This window comes from Plectropomus leopardus, chromosome 11 (genome assembly GCF_026936395.1).
Source record: "Plectropomus leopardus strain MGB_pleo_1.0 chromosome 11, ASM2693639v1, whole genome shotgun sequence".
Taxonomy (NCBI): Eukaryota; Metazoa; Chordata; class Actinopteri; order Perciformes; family Serranidae; genus Plectropomus; species Plectropomus leopardus.
The window spans coordinates 7,297-33,528 of NC_142186.1; the positions used below are offsets into that span (position 1 = coordinate 7,297).

The 26,232-nt window shown below is 47.0% G+C and overlaps 1 pseudogene across 1 annotated transcript; it reads left to right on the forward strand.

Moving 5' to 3' along the window:
* Positions 1–21,660: 21,660 nt before the first annotated feature.
* Positions 21,661–23,172, forward strand: LOC148188169 (uncharacterized; annotated as a pseudogene). Its single transcript, XR_015778044.1, has 4 exons — positions 21,661–21,772; positions 21,848–21,934; positions 22,020–22,087; positions 22,772–23,172. The product of XR_015778044.1 is annotated as an uncharacterized LOC148188169 (transcript).
* Positions 23,173–26,232: the final 3,060 nt, after the last annotated feature.

Here is a 26,232-nt window from a genome sequence, read left to right on the forward strand (position 1 = left end):
TCGACCTCCTTCCGGGTTCGACCCCACCCAAGGGGCGTCTCTACTCCCTCTCCGGGCCAGAGAGGGAGGCCATGGAGACCTACATCAGAGACTCTCTGGCTTCTGGCATTATCCGGCCTTCCTCGTCTCCAGCTGGGGCTGGTTTCTTCTTCGTGGGGAAGAAGGATGGCTCTCTTAGGCCCTGCATCGACTACAGGGACCTGAATGACTGAATCGGGAGCTGCTGGCGGTGAAGCTGGCGTTGGAGGAGTGGCGTCACTGGTTGGAGGGTACCCAGGTCTCGTTCTTGGTTTGAACTGACCATAAGAACCTCGAATACATCAAGTCAGCCAAGAGACTCAATTCCCGCCAGGCCCAGTGGGCCCTGTTCTTTGCCCGATTCCTCTTCACGCTCTCTTACAGACCTGGTTCCCGGAACATCAAACCGGATGCGCTGTCCCGGCAGTTCTTGGTGGGGGAGGATGAGGAGGTTTCCCGTTCCGACAGCATTCTCCCTGCTTCCCGTCTCCTGGCCGCTCTCACCTGGGTGTTGGAGGAGCGGATTAAGACAGCGCTGGAGGAACAGCCGGGTCCCAGCTCCTGCCCACAGGACCGTTTGTTCGTGCCACAAGAATTCAGGTCTGAGGTTCTGCAGTGGGCCCACGCATCCCGTCTGACCTGTCACCCAGGGGTCGCTCGGACTAGGGAGGTCCTGCAGCGACGTTTTTGGTGGGCAACTCTGGACAACGACACTAAAGACTTTGTAAATGCCTGCCCGGTCTGCAACCAGAGCAAGACGTCCCGCCAAGCTCCTGCCGGACTCCTGAAACCCCTCCCAGTCCCTCATCGCCCCTGGTCCCACGTCTCCTTGGACTTTGTCACCGGTCTGCCACTGTCAGACGGCAATACTGCCATCCTGACGGTGGTGGACCAGTTCAGCAAGATGGCCCACTTCATTGCTCTGCCCAAGCTTCCCACCGCCAAAGAGACCGCAGAACTGATGCTGCTCCACGTCTTCCGTCTGCACGGTCTTCCCACTGACGTGGTATCGGATCGAGGGTCCCAGTTTATGTCTGCATTCTGGAAGGAGTTCTGCCGCCTACTGGGAGCATCCACCAGCCTGTCCTCGGGATACCATCCCCAGTCCAACGGCCAGTCGGAGCGGATGAATCAGCAGATGGAGACCACTCTTCGCTGCAAGGCATCCAGCCAACCCGCCTCCTGGTCCTCCCAGCTCCTTTGGGTGGAATACGCCCACAACTCCTTGGTCAGTTCTGCCACCGGACTCACACCTTTCCAGTGTGCGTACGGCTTCCAGCCTCCCCTGTTCCCAGCCCAAGAAATAGAGACTGCTTACCCGTCAGTGGAGAACTTCATCCGCCGCTGCCGTCGAACCTGGTCTCAAGCCCGGTCTGCACTCCTGAGAACCGCCGCTCATTACACCTCCGCAGCCAACCGCCGCCGCTCCCAGGCCCCTCCATACCAGGTGGGACAGAAGGTTTGGCTCTCCACCAAGGATCTTCCCCTGAGGGTGGAGTCCCAGAAGCTGGCTCCCAAGTTTGTTGGTCCCTTCCCGGTCGAGAAGGTGGTCAACGAGGTCCTTCCACGTCTCCAAGCTCAAGCCTGTCAAAGAGAGCCCTCTGCAGCCCGCCTCCCGGCCTCCTCCTCCTCCTCGCCTCATGGATGGCGCTCCAGCGTACACCGTTCGGTGCCTTCTTCGCTCTTGTCGCCAGGGAAGGGGACTGCAATACCTGGTGGACTGGGAGGGATACGGCCCGGAGGAGCGGTCCTGGGTCCCGGCTCGGCAGATCCTGGACGACCAGCTGATTAGGGACTTCCACCGTCTCCATCCTGATCAGCCCTCCCGCGCCGCTCCTGATGGGGGGTCTTCTGCCTCCGCTCCTCCTCCTTCTCCAGTTCCCGGGCCGTCTGGTTTGGGCTCCTGCACGGGGGGTCCCGCCTCGCCGGTGGGGGTTGACCCGTCTTCTGACGACAACGACAACGACATTGGTTCGGAGGGTTCCGTGCTCTGTTTCGGCATTCCGGAAACCTGACGGATTCCCTGGTAAAGACCTTTCTGCTCTGCTTCGACGATTCTCCTGCCTGTTCCCTGTTGGTGCTGTTGTTCCTGTGGACGGACTTCCCGGTAACCGAATCCCTGCCTGCCCTCGACCACTCCTCCGCTCGACCCCCGACAACGCTCACACACGTGTTGTCGGCTCGCGGAGCTACGGGGTTTCCTCGTCACCAGCCACAGTGGGTACAAGCTTCGTGTCTTCGCTTCGTGTGACTCCCAGAGACATTGCTTGGGCTCACAGCCCGAAGAACGAACTCTCAGTTTGTATCCTGAACATTAATTGTGTTGGTCTTAATAAAAGTCATTACCAACTGCCAGAGTGTTGTGCTGTACTGCATCTGAGTCCTCTACATACCCGTTACACCCTTTAAGATAGAGTCGAACGGAGATGACGCGTCCGTTCGCTCCAATGGACCGTATTTTCACAGCAATGGCGGAATGTGGAGCATCTCAATAGTTCCTGGAAGTAGCATTAATTGCTAGCGGCGCAGTGGAGTTGCAGCAGAGAAGACCATTTGTGCTTTAACAGGGTAAGACGTCTAAAGAATCATTTTAGCTAAACTCTTTAAACTCTTCCAAATATTAAGCTTTTTCCAATTTTTTTCCCATTTAAATGAATGAGGAAAAATTTCAAATTCTTTTTAATCCACTCCACTTTGAAAGCCTACTGCTTCTGCATACTTTCAGCTAGAGACTCCATTTAACCTTTTAACGGGTCCCAATCTCCTGCACTATTCAGCTTTGATTCAGCTCTTTTGTATGTTTTACAATTCTGAGTTTTGGTAATTAAAGTTTTATGCTTTTTTTCAGACGCTTTCAGCGTTTATAATGGAGTCAAATGGAGATGGAATGTTGGAGGTCTGAGTACGTGACATCACTAACGAGCTCCTGCACTCTGGATATCTCTGTCTCTTCTCTTTCGCAAAAACATTTCAAACAAAGTCTTCTGCTGCTCACAGTTTAAGGTCTTTTGTACATCAGAATGTTGGCATTTTTGTTTTCTTTCACCTCATATGCCCATTTAAGCAATAGGCTTAGTATTTGTATGCCTATTCTACCTCAGAGGAACAAGAGATTGGTTCCAGCTCCCATTTACAGTAATATTAATTTCTCTCATCAAGTTGGAGCAAAACCCAGATGGAGGGGCATTTTAAAACTGTTGTATTTCAGTCATAGTCAGTTTTTTCTACACATTTCACACACCGATCTCTTCAGTAAGAACTCATTGTCCCCCCAGTCTGCATATTTTGACCACACTGCATAAAATGAGGTCTGCAGGGAGTTTTTTTTAAGCACTTTGTCTTTTATCAGTTCTGACCATGACTCTGAGCTGCTGTCTGTCTGCTGCCCCTCTTCTACTGACACAGGTGGGACATTAATTACCATGGCAACAGTTAATGACACACAAACACAGTGCCATGCTGGTGTGCCTGTGTTCGTCAATACACAGATGCCTTCTTTAGTTAATAGATTCAAACAACATCTGAATAAAATCTAAATAAAATCTTTGTGTCACTTTCAGACACACAGGTGCCTTTAATCGGCAGGTCAGGCCTTCATCAGCTCCTGTCTACTGTTACTGTCTTTGTGTTTGTCTGTTTGTCTGTCTCTCTATCTGTCTCTCTCTCTTCGTCTCTTTCACTATCTCTCTCTCTCTAGCTGTCTCGCTCTCTGTCTCTTTCATTATCTCTCTCTCTCTAGCTGTGTCTTTCTCTCTCTCTCACTCTGTCTGTCTGTCATTCTCTCTCACCGTCTATCTCCCAATCTATCACTGTGTGTGTCTCTGTCTTTTGGGACGGTGGACGGCCCTTGTGGTCTCTTAGTGTCTTTGTCTTTGTCTTTGTCTTTGTCTTTGTCTGTTTCTTTGTCTGCCTCATGTACTGCTCCTTGTAGTGATAGAAATACTGCTACCTTCTCTGTTTCCAGAGCTACAACTACAACTACTACGGCTAACACTCATGCCACTGATACCAATAGTACTATTTCTCGTGTACTTTCTGGTCAACTGCTATTTCTGCCTTATTTAAGCTACAGAAACCATTTTAATGTCAAAATGTAATGCTTTCATTTCTGCCAGTTTTTCAGATGTTTTCATCAATTTTTAATACATCTCTGCATTTTCAGCAATAAATTTATGCATTTTCAAACATGCTCTCAAACTGATTTCAGCAATTAGCATCCACACGCATGTTGCGCAGGAAATGCATTTTCTAGTTTAAAATGTCCTGCTCTTGAATGATTTCATCTAAGATTGGGGAGGAAAGGCTTGTGTAATTTATTTTACAGCTCAGTGTGAGTTACATGTCAGCCTTGTTAAAGATAATATGGTGCTTAATAGCAGAGTGCTATATTATGGTACATAAGTATTGATATGGATTAAGAGTGCATATTTTAGACTAATAAACAATGTAAAAAAACATTACTGTAAACAGAAACGTAATTTTAGGGTGAAGGTTTTTAGCTTTGTGATTCTGTTGACTCCCTTTGTCTTTGTTATGTTACAGCTCAGCTGATTTTCCATTGATGGCAAAGGGAGGGAAGCTGAAAGACTTGAATGAGATCACAGGGTAAGTCAAAATGAAACACATTAGGTTTAATGGGGAATTATTCTAAATACTGACATTGTTATGCTACTGTACTACATTATTTTTTATTATGTTGTTGTTTTTGTTATTTCTTATTATGTAATCTTGTTATTGTATATTGGTAACTTACAGTCAAAGCACTGGGTGCGGGAGGAACTATTTCGAAGCGGGTTAAAAAAACACAGGCTCTAGTTTAATTCAGTTCATTAACGTATAAATCCAGTAGAGGGCAATATTACACAGCCTAATTAGGCTCTGGATCTGAATAATTAATGCATTCACATGCAGTGGTTTACTCTTTGTATTAAAATCACTCTCTTATTGTAGAAGTGGGATGACATAGAAGTAACTAGACCTTTTTAATCAAAGGAAAAAGCTTATACACACGGACGGGCAGGCTGACAAAGGATCAAAGTCTAATAAATGATTAAAAAAGGATCAATATTTATAGGCCTTTCATATGAAACACTATAGACAAATGCTGAGGTTAGCACAGCAAAAGCTAATTTCAAAGTGAGTAATTCACTATGATAACACAACTAACAAAGTTCCATAACTGAAGTTGGGGGACAAACACATCTCATCTCCCAGGCCTATAAAAGTATGTCGGACCCTCTTTCCTGTCCTTTTATCCCTCCCTCTTTCAGCAAAAGAGCTACACAGGATTCAATGGAGCCTGGAGGATCCTTGCACTAAGACAGCACACTCATTTATTAGATATTAATGTAATTAATTAATTAATTGCAGTAGGTAGGTAGTAGCAGTAGAAAGACAAAAATAAATAAAATACACGTTTAAATACATAAGCAGTAAACAGCAACCTGCTCCTTTACCATGGTAAGTCTAAAATATGTCAGCATAACCATATATGTCATATCCACTCATACTCTCATACACTCATATTTGTACTATGTGACCCTGCCTTTGGTTGTGCTCGTGCTGTGGCTTTACTGATACTGTGCCCCACACTCGCCCTGATTGTGGTCTGGTCCTGGCTGCACCAATGCTGTGATCTTGCCTTTGGACACCTCCCTATCAACATATGCATGAGACTCTTATCATCACCCCCAACATCGTCATAGAGTGCAATTAATAATTTCACACCTATCATTATTGTAATATGACATGCATCTGTTTCTATTATTGCTGTGCTTCTCTCCCCCTCTCTCCCCCTTTCTCTTTCCTTTTTTGCCATAATTGTATTTCATTTGTTATTTACGACATCTATTGCACTTCTGTCCGTCCTGGAAGAGGGATCATCCTCATCCTCTACTGCTCTTCCTGAAGTTGTGTGTGTGTATGTATATATATATATATGTACATATGTGTATTTTATATATTCTCCATCCATCCATCCATCCGTTTTCTTCCGCTTATCCGGGGTCAGGTCGCGGGGGCAGCAGCCTAAGCAGGGAAGCCCAGACTTCCCTCTCCCTCACAGAATTGGTGACAAAGGGCAGCCCTGGCGAAGTCCAACCTTCACCAGAAATGAGTTCAACTTACTGCCGGCAATGTGGACCAAGCTCTGGCACCAGTCATACAGGGAACGGACAGTCCGTATCAGGGGGTCCGAAACCCCATATTCCCAGAAAACCCCCCACAGGACTCCCCGAGGGACACGGTCGAATGCCTTCTCCAAAGCCACAAAGCACATGTGGACTGGTTGGGCAAACTCCCATGCACCCTCAAGGACCCTGCAAAGGGTCCAGAGCTGGTCCACAGTTCCACGACCGGGGCAAAAACCGCATTGCTCCTCCTGAATCCGGGGTTTGACTATCCGGCAGACCCTCCTCTCTAGTACCCCCGAGTAGACCTTACCAGGGAGGCTGAGGAGTGTGATCCCCCTGTAGTTGGAACACACCCTCCAGTCCCCCTTCTTAAAAAGAGGGACCACCACCCCAGTCTGCCAGTCCAAGGGCATTGCCCCCGATTTCCACGCAATGTTGCAGAGTTGTGTCAGCCATGACAGCCCCACACCATCCAGGGCCTTGAGGAACTCCGGGCGGACCTCATCCACCCCCGGGGCCCTGCCACTGGGCGAGGGAAACTCTGGACCATTTGTTTTCTTCATCATAAGGGTCTTGTGAGCTACACTTTGTCTGGTCCCTCCCCTAGGACCTGTTTGCCATGGGTGACCCTACCAGGGGCATAAAGCCCCCGACAACTGAGCTCCTAGGATCACTGGGACATGCAAACCCTTCCACCACGATAAGGTGGTAGCTCAGGGAGGGGTTTATATACAGTATATATTTATATATATATTTGTATATTCTGTATTTCACGATACATTTTATTTTTGGTACTTTAATCATATTTTAACCTTATTTAGCACTAAGTCGCCTCTTTTCTATTGCCTCTGACTCTGAGCTGCTGAAATGTGTGAATCTACCGAGTGTGAGATTAATCAGTCTAATCTAACCATAGCTGTTCACATTAATCTTAAAATATAAGCATGTTTTACTTTAAAAAACAATATAATAATGAAACTAAAGACAATGCGCTCCATGTATATTGTAAATCAATGCGGTTATTGACTGCTATTTAGTGAAAATCTGCCTTTTGTCTCTCCGTATAATGTATTAAAATGGCCCGCCAGACACTTCCAGGAACTATTTGAAGCCTCCATGAGTCACGTGACACCTGAGCATTTTGAACTTAAGTTGTCATTACTCTGTTTATTCTAGTGCACTAGCCCCTTCATAGCCTGGAGGTGTGTTTTGGGTCATTGTCCTGTTGAAAAACAAATGATGGTCCTACTAAGCATAAACCAGATGGGATGGCATGTTGCTGCAGAATGCTGTGGTAGCCATGCTGGTTAAGTGTACCTTGCATTTTGAATAAATCATCAACAGTGTCACCAGCAAAGCACACCCACACCATCACACTTCCTCCTCCGTGCTTCACGTTGGGAACCACACATGTACAAACCATCCGCTCACCTTTTCTATATCTCACAAAGAAATGGTGGGTGCAATCAAAAATCTCAAATTTAGACTCAGCAAGTCTCTTCTTGTTGTTGTTCTTCCTCGGTAGTGGCTTCTTTGCAGTAATTCGACCATAAAGGTCTGATTCACGCAGTCTCATCTGAAGAGTTGATGTTGAGATGTGTCTGCTACCTGAACACTGTGATGCACTGATGTGGGCTCTACTCTGAGTTGCTGGTAACTCTAATAAACTTATCCTCTTGGTCTTCCTTTCCTTTCCTAAAGTAATGATGGACTGTAATTTCTCTTAACTTAGTAGAGTGGTTCTTGCCATAATATGGATTAGAACAGTAGTCGAATAGGGCTATTCACTGTTTAGAACTATGTACCAACCCTACCTACCCCAGGACAACAGACACTACAAAAAAACAACTTACATAATTCCCTAGACATGACAGTACTCCCCCCTCTAGGGACAGCTCCAGACGGACCAGGTAACTGATGGTGATGGGCGAAAAAGTCCAAGATGAGGTCAGGGTCCAAGATGAAGCTGGCAGGACCCCACAAATGTTCTTCCGGACCGTAACCCTCCCAGTCCACCAAGAACTGCCTGCCCGGTCCCTGTTGCGCACAGCCAGAAGCTGCTGCACAGAGTAAACAGGACCCCCATCGACCACCCGGGGGGGCAGAGGGGGTGCGACAGCGGGAACCATGGAACTCTCCTTGACAGGTTTCACACGGCTGATGTGAAAGGTGGGATGAATCCTCAGGGTCCGAGGCAGATGCAAACGAACAGAGGAGGGGCCGATGACCTTGGACACCGGAAATGGACCCACAAACCGTGGAGCCGGTTTCCAGGAGAGGACATGGAGAAGCAAGTCCCGTGTCAAGAGCCAGACCTTCTGGCCTGGCCGGTACGTCGGTGTAGGTCGGCGCCTCCAATCAGCAGCCCTCTTCATGTGGTCCTTACTCCGTGGGATGACCTTGCGAGCAGCTGCCTAGATGCGGTGGCATCGCCCGACCATGGCATGAGCGGACAGGATGGTGATCTCCTTCTCTGTCTCTGAGAAGACCAGGGGCTGGTATCCGAAGACACACTGGAGCAGTGACATGCCCGTGGCCAAGGTGGGAAGCGAGTTATGGGCGTATTCCACCCACACCAGATTCTCGCTCCAGGAGGCTGGACGCTGGGATACCAAACATCAGAGGCACTCCATCTGGCCATTAGATTCCAGGTGGTACCCAGAGGTGAGGCTGACGGTGGTGCCGATGAGCTTGCAGAAGTCCTTCCAGAACTGAGAGATGAATTGGGGCCCGCGGTCTGAAATGATATCTTTTGGAAACCCATGGATACGAAACACTTGAGTCATCATAACTTCCGCAGTTTCTTTAGCGGATGGCAGTTTAGGCAGAGCGATGAAATGAGCCATCTTAGAAACTCTGTCCACCACTGTGAGCACAGTGGTGTTACCTGCAGAGACCGGGAGCCCCGTGACAAAGTCCAACGATATCTCGGCCCATGGCCAAGTAGGGACAGGAAGCGGCTGCAACAGTCCCATCTGAGCCCTTGAGGAGGTCTTATTGTGAGCACAGATGGAGCATGCTTCCACGTATTCCTGAACCTCCCTCTCCATGGCTGGCCACCAAAACCTTTGGGAGATGACATGAACGTTCTCTTGACCCCAGGATGGCAGGTAAGCAGAGATGTGTGAGCCCAATGGATCACCTGTGGACGCATAGCAACAGGAACAAACAAGCGATTATCTGGGCATCCACTAGGTGAAGGGTTCTCACCATTCGCTCGCGCCACCTCAGATTCTAGTCAAGTCACTGCTCCTACCACATGGTGCAGTGGCAGGATGGGCTCAGGTTTCTTGGCAACAGGCTCGGAGTCAAATAGATGTGACAAGGCGTCGGGCTTCGGGTTCTGTGACCCCAGCCTGTAAGACAAAACAAAGTTAAAACGATTGAAAAACAATGTCCACCTGGCCTGGTGTGAGTTCAATCTCTTGACCCCACGAATGTACTTCAAGTTCTTGTGGTCTGTCCACACAATGAAGGGATGCTCAGCACCCTCCCACCAGTGTCTCCACTCTTCCAGGGCCACCTTGACCACCAGCAACTCACGATTTCCCACATCATAGTTCCTTTCTGCCGGCGAAAGCTTCCGTGAAAGGAAGGCACAAGGGTGGAGCTTGTTGTCCTTTTCAGATCGTTGAGAAAGGACTGCTCCCACCTCATCGTTGGCGGCGTCCACCTCCACCACGAACTGCCGGTTGGGATCAGGAACCGTGAGGATGGGCACCGACGTGAATTGGTCCTTGAGGTGCTGGAAAGCCTCCTCAGCTTGAGAGGTCCACTGGAAAGGGGTCTGTGGAGACGTGAGGGCATGGAGAGGAGCAGCTATGGCACTGAAGTTTCTGATAAACCACCTGTAGAAGTTATCAAATCCTAAGAGTTGCTGCACCTTCTTGCGGCTATCAGGTATGGGCCACTGAGCCATGGCGCTAACTTTAGCCAGGTCCATTTGTATCTTTCCAGGGGCTATGACAAAGTCCAGAAAAGATACCGTGTCGGCATGATATACACTTTTTTCAGCTTTAACATACAGGTGATTCACAGCAACCGCTGGAGAACCTCACAAACATGGCACACATGGGAGTCTGGGTCGGAAGAAAAGATCAAGATGTCAGAGATATACATAATCAAACTGGTTTAAGTAGTCTCTGAGCACATCATTTATCATGGCCTGGGAAACAGCGGGAGCGTCGGTTAATCCAAAAGGCATGACAAGGTATTCGTAGTAGCCACTAGGTGTGTTAAACCCCGTCTTTCATTCGTCCCCCCTCGGATGCGAATCAGTTGGTAGGCATTTCTTAAATCCAATTTGGTGAAGATTTTAGCCTGCTGAAGTTGATTGAAGGCTGATGACATGAGTGGCAGGGGGGGTAACGATTCTTGATAGTAATGTCATTCAGAGGTGAGTAGTCAATGCAAGGTCTGAGGGACCCATCCTTCTTCCCCACAAAGAAAATCCTTGCCCCAGCAGGAGATGAGGAAGGACGGATAAGTCCTGCTTTCAGTGAAGAGTCAATATAGTCCGTCATGGCCTGCTTTTCAGGGCCTGAAATAGCGTACAACCTGCCCTTAGGAATAGGGGCCACTGGGATCAAGTCAATGGAGCAGTTGTAAGGCCTGTGTGGCCAAAAGTCAAAAACACTTTATTTAAAAGTCTTTTACAAAAAACAGAAGCAAAACTCAAAATCAGGAAAAGTAACAACAAAAAAAAAATCTCTCAGAAGAGGTAACAAAGTATCAACAGAAAATCACTCGAATGAGGTCCATGAAAAAAAAAAATTGAAATCAACAAAGTATCAAATGAAAATAGGTTTCAAACCTGAACAAGGCAATAGAGCGAGGAACAACAAAAACTTGACTTGATGCAATAGAGCGAGGAACAACAAAAACTTGACTTGATGCAATAAGGAAGGCGCTGGTTCACTGGCAGACAAGACAAGACGAACTGGCACAGGACAAAGGGAGACGCAGACTATATATACACAAGATAAGGGGAAACAGGTGGAGACAATCAGGGCGGGGCTGACAATTACGTCTGCGGGAAAACACACAAAGGGAGGAAGTAGGTGACCTGAAATGAGAGGAGAGTTAGGATTTCAAAATAAAACAGGAAATCACAAGACAACATAGACACAAGACAAAAAAACAACTTAACATAATTTCCTAGACATGACATCAGGTGATGTGAATGATTAATTATAGATGATAGTGGGTAGAAATACCTGGCTGTCTAAAGCGATAAAAGCGAACGGTGATGGCTGGCATTAAAGCTTTGCTATACGACATCAACTCTGGTCACCAAAAGATGTTATTTTGCCTACTTTTGCCGACTTAATTAGACTTCTCCGGGGAGGTCCAGGTCGTCGCTTCACTCCAGGGGAGAGCTGCGGCACGTCTTCCAGACGAGGTGACCCGCTGAAAGGCGGCGGCGGCCAGACAGGTGGAGTTGGTGTAGCAGCTCTAGAAGTACTGAAGAAGCAGAAGCACTGAAGAAGCACTGAGCTGAGAGCTCACTCAGTTTTTATCTATGAATATGGGATGCGGATGGAAGGCGGGGTTAGCAAACTTTCGCATCAAGCGATCGCACATCTGGCATTAGTTTCTAAAAACCTAATGTAATTTTGGAGACATGACGAATTATGCAATCTAAACCGTTGTGTGTAAATTCACGAATCTCATCACCACTATAGTCTCATCACAGTAATTTCATATACATGTTAGGAGACCTAAAAGGGCAATTTGTAACGTAACACATGACTCTGAAGATCCTTTGCTCAATTTTTTTAAATGACCACACATAACATAACATTGTACCATTGGATTCTAACGAACGTGGTGATTACTTAGATATAGGATTACTTTTTAAAATTATACAATGAATACAAAATAAGATGTAACTATAAAGTTGGTTACGAGATTACTGATAACTAAGGCCACTAGATGGAAGTATGGCTCCATCACAAAAAGGGAATAAAACATGCTTTTACGTAACTCATTCAAATTAAATGATAAAAGAATGGGAGTTGGGGGGGGGGGCAATGGATGACTGTTGCTTTGTATGCCTGAGTGACCCCGGGAGGTCATTCAGATGTCTTACATCCTGTCATATGCTGGATGGGGCCTCAAGAATGCCTATCTCCCACAGCATCTCGTGATGGAAAGGGTCAAGTACTGACACTTCCTGTGGCTTAAATGCACAACGTGTTTACCGATGCCCACAGGGGATCTCAGTAAAGTTAATTAACAACCCTCTGTTGAATGCTTTGGGTTCGTAAAACAGTGTCTCTTGACGTGACCCCCACTTGCGTAGGGAGAGTTGAGCTCTGGAGTTCCTCAGAGGGAAAATGTAAAGACCAGGCCAAGGCAGTCCACTACAAGATGATGATGAAAAGATGATTGCAGTGTTTAGAGAATCTGACTGCACTTCTCCTCGGCTCTGTGATAATGTGACGGCAGATGTTATTAACGTGGATCCTCTGTGATGAAACTACAATGTTCACATGATGGACTACAAAAAGCATATCCTCACTAAATTGTTTTTTATGCAGCAAAAAAGTTTTTTTTTTCATAATTGTGTTGTGTTTTCTTCTGAAAACTAATTTGCTGCCTTCTTCAATCCCTTTGTAATGTGGATCTTAAAAAGTGTGCCATAAACTCTGAGTATTAATATTATGATTGTGACTTAATGATCATGACTTTTAATCAGGCCTACTTTGCCCCCTGCATAGTCTACTCACCATGTTGTTTCATGCCATTTTAAAGGCTAAATGAAGACAACCCAGTGAAAAATATTACATCAACACCAAGGTGAAAATTAAAATAAAAGTGATGAAGGCTCCCAGTCACAGAGGTGACACATGGTTGCTCAAACAACATGGTTGCTCCACTCACCCCCTTTTTCCCTTATATTTAACGGCATGAATCCTTACATGTTTTCATGATAATAAGAAATATGAAAATATGTGTGATGAACAGCTGATTCCCCAGAAATCAGCCGATGTGGTGTGTCACTTTAAATGTTTCCACCGCAAAGAACTGTGAGATGGATTCTCTCCTTTCCATTTGTGAAGGATTCTCTAGTTTATCCTATGCTGAAAGGAGATTATAAAGGAAGCAACAATGCAACTTTCAAGGAAGTCACAGTAGCACCCACATCCTGTTAGATTTGATTCCTATTCATTCAAATCTTATCAGATCTGTTTATTATCCTAGTTTATTTACAGTCTCCAATTATTGTACTGATACCACACATACACTGTAAACTTTTAGAATATACAGGCAATCGTTAATTTCTGTTCATGGTTCAACCCGCATTCATATGAATTCTCATGTGAATCAGCATCATATCAATTTGCTGCTGGATATAAATCCACTGAGTGCACCTGTCACCCTAAAACTACATCAATAAATCAAAAACTGTCACAATCCCTGCTCCTCTCCTCCTTCCAGTACTTTTCCATTCACTCTCCCTCTGCTCACTCTACCTGCTAACCACGCCCACTCTGCCTGCTCTGCTCACTCACCTCCCAGCTGCAACTCATCAGTAATCAACCCAGGATATAAGCCTCCTCCACACACACACTCGTCGCCAGATTGTTCTTCTGCGTCATGCCAGACTCTCCAGCATTCTCCTGCCTGATCTTCGAAAGCCGACCCTGCCAGTTCCCGACCTGCTCTCTTCGCCTGATCCCCGGTAAACCTACCTGCCTTCTGTCCCCGACCACGAGTTCTGCTTCGGCGTTCCTGATCTGCTCCGCCGGTAAAGACTTCTCCGCCTGGCTCCGACGATTCTCCTGTTTGATCCCCATTGGTACCGCTGCATTAACGGACTGCTCAACTGGCTTCGAAATCTCCGCCTGTTCCCGACCACGCTTCCGCCTTCTCCTCGACAGTATCTCCACACGTGCTGCCGAGCTTTCGGACTACAGGGTTTCCTCTGCATCCACGCCGAGTGACGTAAGCTTCGTTTCTTCGCTTCGATCTCCCTCCAGAGACTGTTTTGGGTTCCGACCCGAAGAACGAACTTTGTGCAGAATTGCTTCACCTTGCTTCGTGTTTGATTTGTGCTGGGTTGAATAAACGTCATTACCAACTACTCCTGTTTACCGGTGTACTGCATCTGGGTTCACACAACACCCGTTACAGTACAATCTGGCCAAACATGGACCCAGCAGATAACACCGCTCTCCAGTCCCGTATTGCCCGCGTTGAGGGAATGCTGCAACAGCATGAGGCTCAGCTCACCTCTAACGCAGCCGAAGCTCGCCAATCGGCTTCAGCGTTGGAGCGTGCGCTAACCTAGTTAGCCACCTAAGTGCAGCAGATGGCTTCCTCGTTGACTCAGCACGCTCCGCCAACACCGGCTCCCGCCTCACCTGCTCCACCACAGACGCTAACGCTCAGCCCGGCATCCGAACCTCGGGTGGGGGCTCTTGAACGATACGCCGGGGATCCAGAGGGCTGTAACCCGTTCCTGACGAACTGTTCGATCCTGTTTGCCCTGCAGCCACACACCTTCGCCACTGAGGGAGCCAGAGTCGCCTTCACCATTAATCACCTCACCGGCAGAGCACGCTTGTGGGGAACGGCGGAATGGGAGAGAGGCACGCCAGCTTGTGCCTCCTTCCAGTCCTTCGCGGAGGAATTACGAAAGGTTTTCAGACCAGTTCCAGCGGGACCTGACGCCACCCGGGGTCTCCTGAGTCAGAGACAGGGGAATCGGACGGTCGCTGATTTCGCCATTGACTTCAGAACCCGGGCCAGGCTGAGCGGGTGGAACATGGCGGCTCAATGCGACGCCTTCCTCAACGGGCTAGCTCCATACATAAAGGACGAGTTGGTTTCGTTCAACCTTCCCAGCTCATTGGATGGCCTGATTGAACTGACCACAAGGCTAGACAGGCGGATTCAAGCCAGAAGGAGAGAGCAACGGTTGGAGGGAGCTGATCATCGTTTCCCCATCCGCCAGCATGGGCCACCTGCTAACCCCGGTCTTCATTCTGAAACCACCCCAGGAGCAGAACCCATGCAGGTGGGTCGCACCGGTCTGCCGCCCGAGGAACGGGAGAGACGACGTTGTGGGAACCTCTGTCTCTACTGCGGCCAGGCCGGCCATTTTGTTTCACGGTGTCCAGCGGTAGATGGGGGCATCCTGCTGAGCCGATCACTGAACTCTGCCCCTAATCAACGGCCACTGTTCCATGTCCAGCTTCTGTTGGCGGAGGGGTCCCACACCCTCGCCACCTTCATAGACTCTGGAGCTGATGTTAACCTCATCGATGAGGAACTCGCCCGGCAGCTGGAGATCGAGCTAGATCCTCTGCCCCGTCCTATTCCGGCCAGCGCGCTAGACTGGACTCTTCCCAGGAGGTGACCCTCCTGGGAAGAGTCACCCACCAGACCACGCCCATCTCCATGCTCCTGTCAGGCACGCACCTTGAGACCATCAGTTTCCATGTGCTAAGGTCTCCGAATCTCCCCCTGATCCTTGGTTACCCCTGGCTGCGTCGTCATAATCCCCACATTGACTGGTCTACAGGGTCCATTTTGGGGTGGAGTCCCTCTTGCCGCCAGATCTGCCTTCAACAAACTGTCACGCCCGTGCCACCTGCCAGTTCCTGCTCCACACCAGATCTCTCCATGGTACCCCCTGAGTATCATGACTTCCGGGAGGTCTTCAACAAGACGAGGGCCACGTCACTGCCTCCACATCGGCCCTACAACTGCGCCATTGACCTCCTTCCTGGTTCTGTTCCTCCCAAGGGGCGCCTGTATTCCCTGTCGGCACCTGAAAGAGAGGCTATGGACACATACATTAAGGATGCCTTGGCGTCCGGCATCATCCGTCCCTCCTCCTCTCCCGCTGGCGTGGGGTTCTTCTTCGTCGGCAAGAAAGATGGCTCCCTGCGGCCCTGCATTGATTACCGGGGCCTCAATGACATTACCATCAAGAATCGTTATCCTCTGCCTCTCATCGCCTCGGCTTTTGAGCTACTCCAAGGGTCCACCATCTACACAAAGCTGGATCTGCGAAACGCCTACCACCTGGTTCGGATCCGTGAGGGGGACGAATGGAAGACGGCCTTCAACACACCAACGGGACACTATGAATATTTGGTGATGCCTTTCGGGCTGACCAATGCCCCGGCCGTTTTCCAGGCTCTCATCAATGACGTGCTCAGAGACCTGCTCAATAAGTACGTGTTTGTGTACCTGGACAATATTCTGATTTTCTCCCGCACAAAGCAAGAACACGTACACCACGTCCAAACTGTCCTACAACGTCTGCTGAGTAACTCCCTCATCGTAAAGGCCGAGAAATGCGAGTTCCATGCCTCATCAGTTTCCTTCCTGGGCTACATCATAAGCCACAATCATATGGAGATGGACCCTGCCAAGGTCTCGGCGGTTACCTCATGGCCAGTTCCTGATTCCCGCAAGCAGCTGCAGCGCTTCCTGGGGTTTGCCAATTTCTACAGGCGGTTCATCCGGAGCTACAGTGCTGTGGCGGCCCCTCTCACAGCCCTCACCTCCTGCAACATCCTCTTCCGTTGGTCTCCGGCCGCGGAGGAAGCGTTCCAAGCACTCAAGAGACGCTTCAGCTCGGCCCCCATCCTCCTGATCCCGGACCCTGAAAGACAATTCGTGGTGGAGGTGGATGCTTCCGATGTGGGAGTGGGGGCCGTTCTCTCCCAACGGTCCGCTAAGGACCAGAAGCTTCATCCCTGTGCCTTCTTCTCTCGACGTTTATCCCCTGCAGAGAAGAATTATGATATTGGCAACCGCGAGCTGCTAGCGGTAAAATTGGCGTTGGAAGAATGGAGGCACTGGTTAGAGGGAACCAAGGTCCCCTTCCTCGTCTGGACAGATCACAAAAACCTCGAGTACATCCGCTCAGCCAAAAGACTCAACTCCCGCCAAGCCCGGTGGGCTTTATTCTTTGCCAGATTCACCTTCACCTTGTCATACCGACCCGGTTCCCGCAACGTCAAGCCTGACGCCCTGTCCCGTCAGTTTCTGGTTGGAGAGGGGGACTCCTCCAACTCGGACAGTATAATTCCTGCCTCCTGTCTCCTGGCCGCCCTCACCTGGGCAATCGAGGAACGGGTTAAAGCTGCGGAAGGGGACCAGCCGGGGCCCAGTTCGTGCCCGCCAGACCGACTCTCCGTTCCCCAAGACCTGAGATCCGAGGCCCTCATCCGTCACTGCCGCCAGATTTGGACCCAGGCCAGATCTGCACTGCTGGGGTCCGCGGAACGGTACGCTGCGGCCGCCAATCGTCGCCGTTCCCGGGCTCCAGCCTACCAAGTGGGGCAGAAGGTTTGGCTGTCGACACGGGACCTCCCCCTGAGAGAGGACTCTAAGAAATTGGCTCCCAAGTTCGTCGGCCCGTTCCCCATCGACAAGGTGATCAACCCGGTGGCGGTCCGACTGCGGCTACCCCGATCCATGCGGGTCCACCCCACCTTTCACGTCTCCCGACTCAAGCCATTCCGAGGGAGCCCTCTACAACCTCCGACCCAACCTCCTCCTCCTCCCCGCATCATTGATGGGACCCCTGCCTATACGGTGCACCGCCTGCTGCGCTCTCGCCGCCGTGGACGGGGGCTTCAGTACCTCGTGGATTGGGAGGGGTACGGCCCGGAGGAGCGGTCATGGGTTCCGGCGCGCCAGATCCTGGATGACCACCTCGTGGAGGAGTTTCATCGTCAGCACCCCGACCAGCCCTCCAGACTCACCCTGGCACGTGGGGGTTCCGATTCTGCTCCCCGCCCTGCTTATGTTTCCACACCGCCCGGGGATGACGACGTGGGGTCTGCCTCGGAGGCCGGTGGTTCCCTCTCCGACGACGGGGGGAGTGTGTCTGGGGTCTCCGAGGAGTTCTGACCCTCCTCCAGGCCCCCGCCACCCGCCCTGCTTCGGTGGTTCGTTTTTGGGACGTCGTCGGCCGTCCCTTGGGGGGGGGGTCCTGTCACGATCCCTGCTCCCCTCCTCCTTCCAGTACTTTTCCATTCACTCTCCCTCTGCTCACTCTACCTGCTAACCACGCCCACTCTGCCTGCTCTACTCACTCACCTCCCAGCTGCAGCTCATCAGTAATCAACCCAGGATATAAGCCTCCTCCACACACACACTCGTCGCCAGATTGTTCTTCCGCGTCATGCAAGACTCTCCAGCATTCTCCTGCCTGATCTTCGAAAGCCGACCCTGCCAGTTCCCGACCTGCTCTCTTCGCCTGATCCCCAGTAAACCTACCTGCCTTCTGTCCCCGACCACGAGTTCTGCTTCGGCGTTCCTGATCTGCTCCGCTGGTAAAGACTTCTCCGCCTGGCTCCGACGATTCTCCTGTTTGATCCCCATTGGTACCGCTGCATTAACGGACTGCTCAACCGGCTTCGAAATCTCCGCCTGTTCCCGACCACGCTTCCGCCTTCTCCTCGACAGTATCTCCACACGTGCTGCCGAGCTTTCGGACTACGGGGTTTCCTCCGCATCCACGCTGAGTGACGTAAGCTTCGTTTCTTCGCTTCGATCTCCCTCCAGAGACTTTGTTTTGGGTTCCGACCCGAAGAACGAACTTTGTGCAGAATTGCTTCACCTTGCTTCGTGTTTGATTTGTGCTGGGTTGAATAAACGTCATTACCAACTACTCCTGTTTACCGGTGTACTGCATCTGGGTTCACACAACACCCGTTACAAAAACATCACAACAGCTTTCAGCACAGATCAGTCAGACAGCCTGAAGTTAGGGATTCACATCTGTACAGATGTTATTTAAAGAATCCTCATACCCCACTTGGGCTACTGACCACAAGTCTTTGTGTTGTTTAATAGTCCTTAAAATAATTAAAACAGTCTAATGTTAATATACAACAGACTGTATAGTTCAAGGTACAAAGTAACTTTATTGTCATTTTTCTTAAACGTAGTTTAAGACGAAATGAAATTTTAAGGTGATCCTAAATCCTGCTACATCTTTTGGCATTGAAGGAGGAGTTGAGGGGTCTCACAGCCTGGGGAAAGAAGCTGCGCTGTAGTCTGGCGGTAAGGAAATCCAGTATCCAGTTGCAGAGTGTTTTACTTAAGTGTTAACTTTTCCAACTTCATGGGGAGAGATTGTGTTGAATGCTGAGCTGAACTCAACAAACAGCATCCTGATGTAAATGGTAAATGGACTGTACTTGTATAGCGCTTTTCTAGTCTTATTGACCACTCAAAGCGCTTCAAACTACATTGTCACATTCACCCAGTCACACACACATTCACACACTGGTGGCCGAGGCTACCATACAAGGTGCCAACTGCTACTCAGTAATCATTCACACGCTCTCACACTCCAATGACATGGCATTGGAAACAATTCAGGGTTGAGTATCTTGCCCAAGGATTCTTCGACATGTTGCCCAAAAGAGCCAGGGATCGAACCGCTGAACTTGCGGATTCTTTGTCTTTTTCTACTGAGAACACACTGATAATTTTACAGCCAATTCATTAGTGACAAGGCAGTGACATACGGGTAAAACTCATCCTGATTTAACAGAAATGACTTAATCCTTTCAGCTGACCACCTTTTTCCTTGGCACACACACAATCCCTTATGCAAATCCCTCTCAGTATTTATTGTGACTAAAAGCTTTGAAAAACATTTAAATTCAATTCTTTTAATGGAACAAAGCATTGCATACTAAAACATTATCATACCTACATTTCTGGTGAGTGTATAGTGTTATAGTAATTCCTGAGCTATCTTAGTGCAGGTTAGCACTTGCCTGGCTCTGTCGTTTCTGTTTTTCTGCTTTTGTTGTCTTTGTTTTCTTGTTTTGCTGTTGTTCTTGATCTTTGTAAAAAAAAAAAAAAAAATTAAAAAAAAAATTAAAAATTGAAATCAAATTTTTATTAGTGTTTTAACAGAAAAAGAAGTGGAAGGAAGCATGGGCAAAAAGCATATAACAGTGGAGAGAAAGAAACGACTTTGTTTCTTTTTAAATTGTCTGTGAGTGTCCATAAAAGCGCTATGTAAGTCCAGTGTATTATTATTATTATTATTAGTGGTAGTAGTCATAGTAGTAGTATTTTCTACATGTTTTCCCTGGCAATGACTTTCAATATTTGTTATTTCATATATCACTAGTCTATGTTTAAGCATGCATGTGACATTCCCTCCATTTCTAAAAACACCGGCCATCCTCTGTATCTAAACTGTTTGTAAAAGTAATGTGCTTTTTTGACAAAAAGGTTTGAGTGCTCAATAGCACGCTGCCCAGGACTGATTCTTATCAGGACTCTTACATTTTGTCTCTCTCTGGCTGTCACTCATGCTCGCTCGTTCACACATTCAACCACATGTACTTACTCATACTGTAGCTGCACATACAACAACACTGGCTACCTATATGCAGCTAAATGAGTTATGGGTTTAAAAAGGAAATGTAAGACAGAACCCTAAAACTCATAGAGTCATGAGAGACCTGGGACAAATCAATTTATTAACATGGCACACAACAATCTTTACACATATGAAGAGTCTTTGGTGATCAGACCAAATTGCAAAGTCACACTTTTTTTAGTGTGTGGAGATGCCATGGGCAGTACAGGAGTATCCCCCCAAATGTGACAGGGTTAATTATACAGCAATAACATGTGTAACGGAGTGAAATTTATTTGTAATTTTTTTATTACGATTACACAAAATTGTTGTATAAATAGTTATAACCAGATGTGTAAGGCATCCAAAGTCAATAAGTGGAACGTTTGAGGTTCAGTTCCTGTACCTCTCCGTTCAGTTTTGAAGGCCCCCCTGTATAATGTGTGTCTTGCGTTGGCCTCTCCCCTTTTCGCTGCTGTGCTTCATGGGAGAAGCACGCTGCATTGCTGACCCATATTTTCATGTTTAAGACATGTTTTAAAAGTTTGGCTGATAGCTTAAACATTGTGAACATGCTGAAATATTGCTGTGTTGTTTAATTTGTGCAGGAGCTGATGTTTGTGGGCATATTTACCAAGGGAAATTGTCTTTTTCACCTGTTGTCAGGTCTGTTCGATGAATGTGTTTCAAAATGTCGCCCTTTTCGCTGATGTACTTCATATAAGAGAAAGAGAAAAAAAACAAAATCATAACATGTAAAGTGTAGGGTTAGCCTGCTAATCTTAGCTAGCTAGCTAGCTGACTGGAGATATAGCCTGCAGATGCTGCTTTTTGCTTTTTAGTGATTATAACAGTAAATAAATACCTGCCCGGCATTGCAGGAGCAGCGGAGGAAATCAGAGAAACTTTGTTGATATTCAAGCAGCTGTTTGTCATCACAGTGTGTGTAGATAACGTTGTTTAGCTCGGCTCCGTGCCACTGCTAGTGTGGCAGGACGGCACAGCCCCTCTCCACTCATGTTAGTTATGTGCTGGGTCAGGTGGATAGCTGTGTAGGCTTGCCCCTTTGCTCCCTGCCCATTGAGTGACACTGGGCTGGGAGCAATCATCCAATTTCACCAGCGTACTGGGCGAGGCCAGCCAAAGCTATATATGGGGGAGGGCTGCGCCTCTCAGATGTGCGTCCTCCCACCTCATCCTCGAGTTGATCCACGTGGCTGTCTTGAGACGTAGGTCGGCGCGTCTCCTCTGCTCACTTTGCCAGGTAGGCTCGGACACTATTACTGCGTCTCTAGCTTGTATTGGTGCCGTGTCTGATATGCTTTCTGCTCTCCGGCAGAGTTGGCCTGTACTCTGGCCGGGGGTTGGGAGTGCGTGGCCTCGGAGCCGTGCGTAATAATCCGTGCACTGCGTTGGGAACCCTCAGGTAGGCTGGCTCGTTTGTGTCTGGCATGTCTCATGCGCTCTGTCGGGCTGCACGTTATGTGATTCTGGTCTCTGTTTGCTGTTAGCAGTTATAAAGGTGGTTGGTTGGTGCCTATCGCTCCTGTTGCCTGTGACGCTGCGCCCTCACTCACGGGTATGTATGCGTGATTGTTTTAATCCATCTAATTGCAATTCACGTATTAATTTTAGTCTGTATCACAGCAGGTGGCTCCTCCTCTGGCGTGGGCCGCTGTGCTGCTGCTGCTGTTCTGTCTACCGTTCTGTCGCGGATTCGCCGCAGCAAGCTCTCCACTCTTTTACATATGTGTCCACTGTTTTCCGTTTTGTTCTTTCCTTTGTATATAATTGTGTGTTCGGCGTGTGCGTGCGGTCTCGCACGCCTGGAGTAAATCCCTCTGGATGACCCGTGAGTGTTGCCTGCACTGTATGTGGTGTGGATCCTGTGGGAGTAACACGCAGCATAGGACTTAAAGCTGCACTAGGAGGACTGATCCACGCCAGTTAACTTTTTAATCATTAGTTGATTATTGTTTCTTTTGGTATTGTACTTAGATATTCATTTTTATTGTGTACGGATTTTGTGATCATTGTTTTCTGTAGACTTTGTGTTTAGTTATTCAGTTATTTTTGCACAAGTTCTGTTTTTTTTATTGTTTGGTTTATTGGGTTAACTGTGTGTGAGCGGCAACTGAAGCACAATCAACCTTGGTGGTGACCTCCTGGGCCTGGCAGAGTGTGGTGTCGGGGCATTTTTGGTTTAGTTTTGTTTTTTTTGCCCTCTTGCCTTGCTTAATATCTGCTTCTCTCTCTTGGACAGGAGCTGCTGGGTTGGTGTGGCGAGTGACTGATCCCTGCGGTGGCGGTCCCCTCACTCCCTGTACAGTAGTGCACCCGGGTGTCATTTGATGGTGTGTGGTTTCTCTTTTTCTTCACGTGTGGTGCGTATCATCAGGACCTTTCTTCCCCTCTCAGTCATCCTCGCCTGGTGAGCCCTCAGCCCTGTACCTAGCTCATGCACTTTATTTGCAACTCAACCAACCTGTTAAGGTACCCGGGAGGATTGTGTAATATTTTGCCACGTATTATTATTATTATTATATTATTGCTTGCATCATCACTGAGATTTGTTCAGCCTTTTAATCTTTGACATATTGTTAATAAACTTTCTTTTGATACCTTATTTTGGAATTCCTCAGTCTCTGGTGCCTCTCGAACCTGGGTGACCTTGTTAATATTAGAGTGGTGGTTCCCTCTGATGTATTTCCTGGGGGTGAAATTCCCCTAGGTGGCGTTGTCGGGCACTTATTAACTAACAAACAAATCAGTAAATAAATTCAACCCTCGTAGCATTGCCACACTCACGTCCGATCCTCAGCCAGAGCTCCCAGCCCATCAGCCAGCACACACACTGCGATAACACATGGCTACACACAGCTGATTTAGCATCAGCAAGGTTTCCTTGCCATACGTCATTATGGTTGATTGTAAATCACATTCCTGTCCAGTTGGAAGATCTAATGAAAGGGCCAAGTGACGTGGAAACGAAATTCACTAAGGATTTACAAGACGGCAAGTTCTGTGGAATCACGCTCATCTGCGTACAGCGTTTGCAAAGACCCAAAATCATGTTTGCTAGCACAGTGGAGTTATTTGGGTTGATGCAGGTAAACTACAAACACTAGCTCCAGCTACATCATCTGCCTTGCCCTCTTCCCTCTAAGGTACTGTCCTTTATTTATCAGATGAGGGGGGTGGCTGGGGTGTGACTTTTTTTTTTCATCTTGACCCCCCTGGAAGCTATAATAAATGTTATTCGCAATTTTGTTTTTTTTGTTTTGTTTTTTTTTTTCAAAATGCCTTACAACTTTTGCACCATCTCTTCTCCTCTCATTATAACATACAGTTCCTAATTCTAAACACTGAACACATTTCGCTTAGCAAAGTTACTTCTTCAGTGGTCAGGTGAATGGGATGACTGCCTTGACCATGTTGCCTTGACCTTTAACTCCAGCCCTTACCTCCATCTTTCATAACACGTGGTAATGAGGCCAGGATGCTTGACAACATGTTGTTGCCTAACATGACAGACAAAAGTTATTTGTCAACAAACCTTTTTTTAATGACAAAAATGAGATGTTGAATCACTAAAAATAGGTCTTGACAATAAAAAGATGACAATATCTATGTTTAATTTTTCTTGAAGAGATTAGACAAAGATGTTACTGGTGAAGCATTGGACATTCAAAATGAGAGGAGAACAGTACAGCCAACACATGATATGTGGTGAATACATCTGTATAATGAAAGAGGGGCGCTGTTGTTGATGATTTTGTTTTTTGGTGTTGACTATGGTGTTGGGAATATTCTAATTGTCCCTTTATCTGACGATTGCTGTGCGGCACACAATAAAAATTACAAAAGGACTAATAAATATCTATTTATCAACAGTTATCATTAGCCTGCAAAACACCAGCGCATCTGACTGTGGATGGAGCTTTTAGATGGATTTGTAGAGTTAGTTGCAACAGTGGCAGTTAGCCCCGTTTGTTAGATGGTGAATTGCAGCAGAGCAAGTGGCTGCTGGTATTCACATCTGTTCCCCGCAGGACTTTAGTCAGATCCAGACTGTCTAGAGAAGGTTTATGGTCTGCAGCTGATTGACAGGAAAGTAGGAGGCTCTGTTGTCTGTGAGAGTAGCTATGCTGTATTTAAACAGTCTGAAGTCAGCACCATTTTCTTTTCTTACAACCGAAAGTTTAATTTTAGTCAATAACTGTTTGAGAGGACTTGAGTTTATACCTCCAGACTAACATATTGCAGATTTAGAAAGAATTCAAGCTCAGATAAGTTATTTGTGGTGTTACAGGGTTTGAGACTATAAATGGAGAGATTTTGAACTTTTCAAATGATGATCAGTAAGTGTGTGTTAATAAATCATCCCTTAAGGTTATAGAAAGCTTAACTAGGCATCATGACAGTGGAGGATATGTGGATTTCAAGTATCCAAGTATTAGTTTCTTAAATATAATTGATAAAAAACAATTCTCCAACTCTGTGGGTATGTCTGTATTATGTAGCACATCTTGAAACATACAAACAGATGGATTAAAATTAAATTTCATCCCCAATATTTCTGACAACCGCCATTCAATATCAAACCAAATCTTTTGGATTTTGCTACATTCCCAAATAGCGTGTGTTAGTGAGTCTGTATTACCACATTTGAGACAGTTAGCTGACATATTCCCATCATATTTACTCACTCTATCTCTTGAGAAGTATGTTCTCTACATTATTTTATACTGGATTAAACAAATTTTCATTGAACGTTATATCTTATATATCTTGTTAAAGTCCAACATTCTCTCCATCTGAAACTAATATTTCTTTTCAGATCCTGGTTCTGCTGCTGTATTTTGGGTTGTAGCAAAGTATCTACAGAGTATGAGTTTTATAAACTTTGCCTGGTACTTTATTATCTGTTTCTGCATCAAATATTATTTTCTCCAAACTACTCTTCTGTCCAAATTAGTCTAAATAGAAAGTTTTGAAAAAACTTTTGAGTTGCATGGATCTGAAAAGTTCATTAGGTTAACTGATTTTTTTTTCAGATCTGTCCAGGAAAGAAATTTGTTTCCATTTATAACATAATTCACAGTTTCAATACCTCTGTCCCTCCATGCTGACCAGCTTAATGTTGAGCTTTGAAGAGCTATACAAGTATTGTTTCATAAAGAAGTTTTCTTTGGAAGTGATATTAACTCTCTTAACATGTTCTTTATTTTTCTCTAACTGCTAGGTTTATCACCACAAAATTTGCAGGGTTTATGCCACTGTCATTGGAAAATATATATGTTGGCAAGTTTGGGGGATAGACTTGTGCATTTTCAACATTAATCCATTGCTCCTCGCCTGTGTTTCTGATTGTGTGGCGTAGATAAAATGATTGACTTGTGAGATATAATTCTAAATCAGGGAGATTAAACCCCTCTTCTGATATTGGCATATGCAAAACCTTCCTTTTAATTCTATGATTTTTCCCCCCAAATAAAGTCTGGAAAAAATGGAATATGCTTTTTTAAAGAATATTTTTGGTGGGGTGATTGGTGCTGTTAAGAATAGGAATAGAAATTTAGGCAGCCATGTCATTTTAAAACAACTGATTTTTCCTGTAAGATTTACGGGACGTGTCATCCATTTAGTCAGTTCAGATTTCATGTTATTGAGTAGTGAAATTAAATTTTCTTTATATATTTTATTTTCACTTATTATAGTTTT